This window comes from Mytilus californianus, unplaced genomic scaffold (genome assembly GCF_021869535.1).
Source record: "Mytilus californianus isolate M0D057914Y unplaced genomic scaffold, xbMytCali1.0.p SCAF_12, whole genome shotgun sequence".
Classification (NCBI taxonomy): Eukaryota; Metazoa; Mollusca; class Bivalvia; order Mytilida; family Mytilidae; genus Mytilus; species Mytilus californianus.
The window spans coordinates 35,695,847-35,703,676 of record NW_026262604.1 but is presented as its reverse complement, the minus strand read 5'-3'; the positions used below and the strand labels follow the sequence as shown (position 1 = coordinate 35,703,676).

Here is a 7,830-nt window from a genome sequence, read left to right as displayed (position 1 = left end):
GCAATAGTAGGAAGGAATTTATCAGTGGTGTCAATCGTTAATCCAATTACTTAGTGCCTAATAATTTCTTATTCCTTCCTGGTAAATGGTCAAATGATTGAGATAAATTTCTTGCTCAAGAGGCATCGTTCAAAAGTGATGATCTGAAATGAGAGCTTACGAGTAAACCATGTTGATCATGTGCTTGTGTTGACTTTTTGGACTTGTTCCATCTTTGAACTTCAAGTGGCTACCCATAACTTGAGTCGCTTGCATTGGGACAGTGTTTCTGCATCATGAAGTACGTGTCTAATGCTCTTGTGAGGCAAAAAGGATCTAGTTGACGTATGTCCCGCAAAATAAGCTAGTCTGTGATGACCTTTTCTAAAGCTGTATAGCTTTTTTTGCTGTCTTGGTTTAGCCATTTATTTTTCCTAATATCGTCTGGGCTCCGTGAGATTGCACATTGTGTGACAATCATTTCAGGAAAGGAGTGCCTATTTGTAATGTGAAATAGCTGGCTTCTCCATTTAAGCTACCCCCAAGGGTGACTTGGGAATAGAAGTATGGTCACCATTGGTCTTCCTCCGACCGGCAGTAAAACCCGTGCTAAAGTGGGGCGTCCGTTTGGTTGTGCGGGATGTACAAATTTGCAGCCACGTCCGGTCAGAATGGGGACGTTAAATCCGATGCCTCGTGTAAAGAGAGTGCCACGCTCTTTGCGCGTCAAGAACCCTTGCAACAACTCTTTGAGGGGTCCGTAGGTGACCTGTTGCAAGGCTAAATTTCTGTCCCTATCCAATATACCCTCATTTCCCGTGGCAGTCTAAATTTCTCCGACCTTAATCCCTTAATCTATTACAGAACCTACCTATTGTATTTATTGTGAACTTGTTCTCGTCCTGAATATGCATGAAATATTTGCCACTGGACGTTAAGCAACTAACAATCAATCAATCAATCCATTTAAGCTTATCCGGATCAAATTCAGTTTGTCGGGAGCACCACCGAATGTGATTACAGATGGAGGGAATCAATAGCTTAACCTCATTTAGTAGCTTTTTTGGTTATGTGGCTTAGATCATCTATTTCAATTGACTTTGAAAAACACCAAACGTCTAACTGATATATCTTGTCACTGTGATCCGTTGCCAATGCTTTGCGGATTTATTATCCTACATAAGAAATTTATTTTCATTACAGTACTGTTACATGTTATCATGGATTCGTAATCATCAGTCGGTTCTCCACAATCTGTGAAAATAACTCGCGCAAACAATGACTTTAAGCAGCTCTCAAATGCAATTACCTTAGGTTCTGTTTTGATGTGTTATGAGGAGTCTCTAATAGGTAGACTGAGTCCTGAGATTCGTCGTTTGGTACATACCATAAGTCGCTGTCGGGCTTCTCTGGACTGGATTTTTTCTCTAAACTTTGTAGCATTTTTTTTTGTCTATTGAAAGTTTAATATCTCTTCCTTGCTGTCTAGCAGCGAATGTGTCGAGGGATATATTTAGTATTCCTGGATGTCCAGCATCTGCTATAAATTTGGCAATTTCTTTGGTTATAATGGGATTTGAAGGCACGTCAAACCTAATTTGAAGTTTTTTGGCCGATGGAACTTTCTTCGACGCCTAAACCGTCTCCTTTATATCCACAGACAACGTGTATCCCCTTTCCCTTGAAAAGGTTATACACCGTACACCAGAATGTAACAGATTTGTCGTCATATCATATATCAGACATTGTCAAGTGGCATAAAACTTATCAATATCTAAATGTAGATGGAATGCTATGTTTCGTACAAGTAATCTATTTTCAAAACCGATAGATATCAAATCAATAAAGCTACCCATATCCTTCATGTTTTTAATCACGCATTTGATCAAATTGTACACATGGTCATCATTAGTTTGGTCGGCTTTTTCATCATTAATAATTTTTGGATTTAAAGATGTTTTTAACGGTTACTATTTTCTCATGGATGTCAATGTAACAGAGAGCTTGGAAACTTGGTCGAGACAGACCGTTCAACATATAGATGTAAAAGTAACAATTTAAGACATAATATTCTAGATTTAGCAGATTGTGTGTCGTCGTCAATTTTTCCAAATATTTTGACTTCCACTTGTTTGTATTCATGGTGTGCCCCTCTGAGTTTTCATGAATTCTGATTTTTTCCAATCGGAAGTTGGTGGAACCAGTCACAAAGCTTCCAGTCTTTTCATTTGAAGTATAAATGTTGCGAATTATGGTACAACTGTTACTTATTTCTTATAGCTACGGATAATGTGATTTCCAAGATGGTTGAAATGTGCGCTTTCTTATTCCAACTCGTAAGATTTTTGTACGCCTTTCCTCTAAGTTTTACTAAATTGTATATATTCTTGATGGATGTGTTGTCTTGTCTGCCTTCTTGATTCCAATGAAAAGCAAGTTTTTACATTTGAAACATATTTTGTTAAAAGAAAATTTTGCTGCAATTGTTGATATTTAGTGTATAAAAATTTCATGATGTATTTTACATTAAAACAAATCTAAACGATTTAAATTTAGTTTTCATGTGAGTTGCAAACTGCAGTAAAAAGTAAAATCACAAAAATACTGAACTCAGAGGAAAATTCAAAACGGAAAGTCCCTAATCAAACAGCAAAACCAAAAGACAAAACACATTAAACGAATAAACAACTGTCATATTCCAGACTTCGTACAAGCATTTTCTTATATAGTAAATTCATTTAAATTTCAGAGCATGAGCAGTAAGTTGTCTTAAGCGAACAAATTGTTTGCTTCTTTCTTTCCTTAGTTTTTTAATGTTTATTTGAACGAATAAAGACCGCCCACTACCAATTTTCTTTTTGCATTTGTGCGAGGGCTAGATACACACTTTTTCGTTCATGGTGACTGTAAATTTATTGTTGCTTCAATAGCTGTGGCTCTTAAGCTAGGGCTATTTGACATAGCATTAACACATGTAGATAACTGTATACAATGATCGTATAAATGATTGTTTTTCAATCATTTGTTTTCATTTGATGACACGAAAAAGGAATATGTGTAATATAATTAAGAAAAAAATTATGGAGGCTTGCATATATCGTGATTTAACCACGGGTTGGGCTTAAATATATCGTGATTTTTCTACGAGTTGGCCCTTTATACAATATATTTAACCCTGAGCGACAGCGAGGGATAAAATATCGGCATAAAGGGACAACCAGTTGTAAAATCACAATATATTCAAGCCCCCATGAGTAATTTATATTCTAATATGACAAATACGGCAATAATTACAACTGACTATTGATCTCAAAGTGTATGGCTCATATTCTCCTCCATCTTTTTTATGAAGAGTTAATAGTTAGTTGGCCAGTAAAGGGTCCAATTCCTCTGTTCGAATAGTCTTTAATTCTCAGTTTTCATTGTTAACTTTCAGAAATTTGTTCAGTAGTTCTTGTACTGTTTTTGTTAAAGTGTTTTTATTTTGTTGGCCTTCAATAAATTATTCAACATCATGTTGTGTCATGTCCATATATTGGGCGTCAAAATGTTGATTTACAGATGCATTTTCTGAACTTGATTTGTGGTGTTAGGATTTTCTGACAAATCTTGTTCATTTGGCCTATCTAACTGGGTGAGGGTGTCCTGCAGGTCTGTGTCCATGAAATCATCTTCAGGTTATTTAGCACAAGGTGAACAAATAAGTCTTAACTGAGGCATTTGCATATTATTTTCTTCAGAATCAGAGAACATGTTTGGTTTTAGCAGACGAAATATTTTTTGCAGCAATCAAATAATGGAGATCCCCCATTTTAGAAAATGCATCTGTTCAACCACATTTTTTTTCATAAATCAATTAAAAGAATGTTTGTTTATTATATCTATTGCTAACGAGATTATTATGCTGGTTCCTGAGTCGGAACGTTATGTAATATAACAAATGTTCCGTACCAGTCAAGGATTGCGGCGTTTTGTTTACATAGTTGTCAAGCACGGTCCCGCAAGGTTAAAATGATGAAAAAATAGTTCCGGTATCATGTAGACGAGGCGTAATGCATAATTTGCATACTATACAAATAAATCCAAAAATTATTTGCACGCCTATTATTTGTACAATAGAAGGCTTATTACAGGATAAATGATGTATATTTTTGCTTTCTGTTGTTTGTTAACTAGTAACATTGATACCACTTTTCCCCTCTCCTATGACAAAATCAGCTAGTTATTACGGAAGAGCTGGAAGTGTTGTAACTTCATTACTTTTCTTATATCGACAAAAGAATAAATATAAAAAATTAAAACAAAACAGAAAGAAAGAAAGAATAATTGCCAAAACAATAAAAAAACAAACAATGGATACCTCACTACTTTCCTTCCGTCGTTACAAAAGAATACAATGACAATGCAAAACAAAGAATGAAAAATAAAAAAATATGAAGCATATTTTAATCATATTACATCTGATAGTATATGTTTGCTCACATTTGCTTGTTTTTTGTTTTACATGTACATTTGAAAGATACTTAATTTTATTTTTATTTGTAAAATATATTCAGTGATATTTCATAGATATACACATCATTTCAGTTATTTGTCGTTTATTTATATTAAGGTCATTTAATATCAAATAATTAAAGTCTTATTAATGACCGAGATTAAGGACAGCCTTGAAAATGTTTTCTGTTTTGACTTATGCATTGGTCTTGAATTTCAGCACGGTTACTAGTTCATTCTTTATAAAAACAATTTTTGATTAAGTTTAAGTTGTTGGGCTTGATGATTGACCCTTAAATATATAAGTATATATATATATCGATATACACTGGACCTTTATTGTGATATTTATACTGGCACCAGTTAGTATATATCGATCCATAGTGGACCTTTATTGTGATATGTATACTGACACCAGTCATGAGTTGGGGCAATATGCGTAATAGATTCTCCATAGGCGGTAATGTTAACGTTTTCTTCTGTTGCTCAGGCCATATCGTAAACTTGGATATGTTTGATGGCTCATTTTGAAGCTGAGACACTTGCACATGTGTGGTGCGATTTTCGGGGTGGCAAGTGTGATTCGTTTTCCCGTCAAGTGCCCAACCCCGAAAGATAGTGAAAAATGTCACTCTCCTCAGGAAATAATCACAAAATTCTGACCATAAAAATCATTAAAAAATATGTCCTTTGTAATTATTTGTTCAGGTTTATTTTTTTATACTTTTTTTCACATCACATCAGCTCTATAAAACACCAGTCCTAGTTCATTTATGTCAATTTTTAAAATCACAGCTTCCACAATTGTATGGCGGACTAATTTTTTAATGAGAGTCATAAATCTGTGTTCCTCATCTCAAGGTCCATTAGGGATATTGACCCATATTAGATCAGCTAATGTCAGATTCCACTTATATTGCAGTTTGTATCCCTTTAGTACACATTTCTGAACAATTCTGTGAAGTTTTAGCCATATCTGAAATAAAATAAGCTCATTTTAATACTTTTAGGTAGCAATGTTTATAACTGTTCAATATCCTTTTTATGGAAGAAAAAAACACAATAAGCATATGTTATAAATTTACATTTTAAACATTTGTTTTAACTTTTATTGGTATAACTGCAATTCATAAGCCTCTTCTACCATACAGACTTTCTACAAATCCTCATTTTTTGTTGATAAATCATGTAAATATAGTGTTTTTCACTTAAAAACTATCAGATTTAAGAAATTTTTCCACCCTGATAGTCTTGTTTATTATTATATTTTTTTTTATTGAATAACTTTGTTTATTATTATATTTTTTTTTATTGAATAACTATCTCTAATATATGATACTTCATTACTGTAAAGATTAGTCACAGACCTTTTTAAAACTAGTCTTGTTTTCAAAATCCATCAAGGAATAAGAATTTTAGGTTTTTTTGTCTGTGTGTTGAATTCGGAAAAATGGGTTATTTCTTTGGTGAAGAGTACATTGTGACGTCATTGTTTTTGTGACGTCGTTGCATTATGACATCATAATTTAGAGTTGTACACATCTTACAGAGTGTATTGACATTGAAACATACCACACACAGCATCATACATGCAAATTAACACACATGTATTGCATAAAAATTTATTTTTCCCATCATGCACACATTCATTGATACAACATACAAGGAAATAAAATAAAATAAAATCATGTCCATATTTACTGCCATTTGCAACTATTTCAGTTCTGTAAGCTTTTTATTTTACTTTTGATATCCTAATTTTATCATTTTGTAGTTTTTGTTTGATTTGTTTGGTTTTTGTATTGAAGATTTCTTTTAAAGCATGCTTACTTTAGTTGGTTCATGTGGTTTGAATGTCCCAATTTCCTGACACAGTTAAAAGTACATTTGTAAACAACAAGAGTTACTCCCCCTCCTATGTCAATAAAAGGTAAACTCTCGTGAAACAAGCCGTAAAATGTGTTACCTCAGGTTAATATAAACATGCATGTTTGTTTCAGTGTCTTGGAGGGTGAGAGGGAGGGCTTTTATCCCATTTTCATTTCTTTAGCAGTGTAAGAAACTTGTATTTGAGTAAATGATTCATGCATAGTGAAGTGTGCAATATGTCACCTCGGAGACTTAAATTCTAGAATTAAAAATAGAACAAACCACAGTTTAAGATGCAACATGCAGTTAAGATATGTTGTGCCATGCAGTTCATGAGTGGTGCATTTTTGTGAAGTTACACAGACCTTACGGTGATTATTTAAATCATGGGGCTAAAAAATTATGTGGTCAGCATTAACACACAAGGCATTATGGCAGAGGTGCGAGGCATCTAAATTTCTATCAATGTCAATTGTATTTAACTGTAACATTTTTGCCAAGCGTGCAACATTCATTTTTGTCCTTTTTTCATTTGGATAAGCCACATTTAGCATCCTTAAAATACAATTTCTTTTCCTCTGAATGGCCCCTGTCCAGATTTTACATGACCCATTTTCTGCATCAATGCTAATTAACAACAAAAAATAAGTATATTTTTGATAAAAATCAAAAGTTTGGGAAGCCATTTTGTATTGTTTTGATTAATTAGCACTAAAAGAGTGTAACTGACCTTGATTTCAGCAGCTATCATCCTAAATTGTGGTCACTGAGCCATGAAACACTCCATCACCTTTGAAATTCAAGGCCACAAATTGGGGCAATATGCGTAATAGATTATCCATAGGCGGTAATGTTAACGTTTTCTTCTGTTGCTCAGGCCATATCGTAAACTTGGATATGTATGATGGCTCATTTTGAAGCTGAGACACTTGCACATGTGTGGTGCGATTTTCGGGGTGGCAAGTGTGATTCGTTTTCCCGTCAAGTGCCCAACCCCGAAAGATAGTGAAAAATGTCACTCTCCTCAGGAAATAATCACAAAATTCTGACCATAAAAATCATTAAAAAATATGTCCTTTGTAATTATTTGTTCAGGTTTATTTTTTTATACTTTTTTTCACATCACATCAGCTCTATAAAACACCAGTCCTAGTTCATTTATGTCACTTTTTAAAATCACAGCTTCCACAATTGTATGGCGGACTAATTTTTTAATGAGAGTCATAAAACTGTGTTCCTCATCTCAAGGTCCATTAGGGATATTGACCCAGTTCTAGTTCTTTGACCTTAATGATATTGGTTTAATTGAGATACGCAAATTGATAATTCTATAGTAAAACACAATTTTTCTTTAATGAAACTGCTTCAAAACATGGCGGGTATTGATACCTTGTAAAGTAAGCTTGTTGTATAAACTAAGCAAAAAAAAAACCCTCATCAGAAACTGGGGTGATCTTTGGGGCTCCGGAAGGGTGAGCAGAACCTGCT

At 33.9% G+C, this 7,830-nt stretch overlaps 1 long non-coding RNA gene across 1 annotated transcript; it reads right to left on the bottom strand.

The window, feature by feature from the left end:
- Positions 1–5,162: 5,162 nt before the first annotated feature.
- On the bottom strand, positions 5,163–7,603 carry LOC127721759 (uncharacterized). Its single transcript, XR_007991433.1, has 2 exons — positions 7,073–7,603; positions 5,163–5,449 (listed from the first exon to the last, which is right to left on the bottom strand). It is a non-coding gene; the product is annotated as an uncharacterized LOC127721759 (long non-coding RNA).
- Positions 7,604–7,830: the final 227 nt, after the last annotated feature.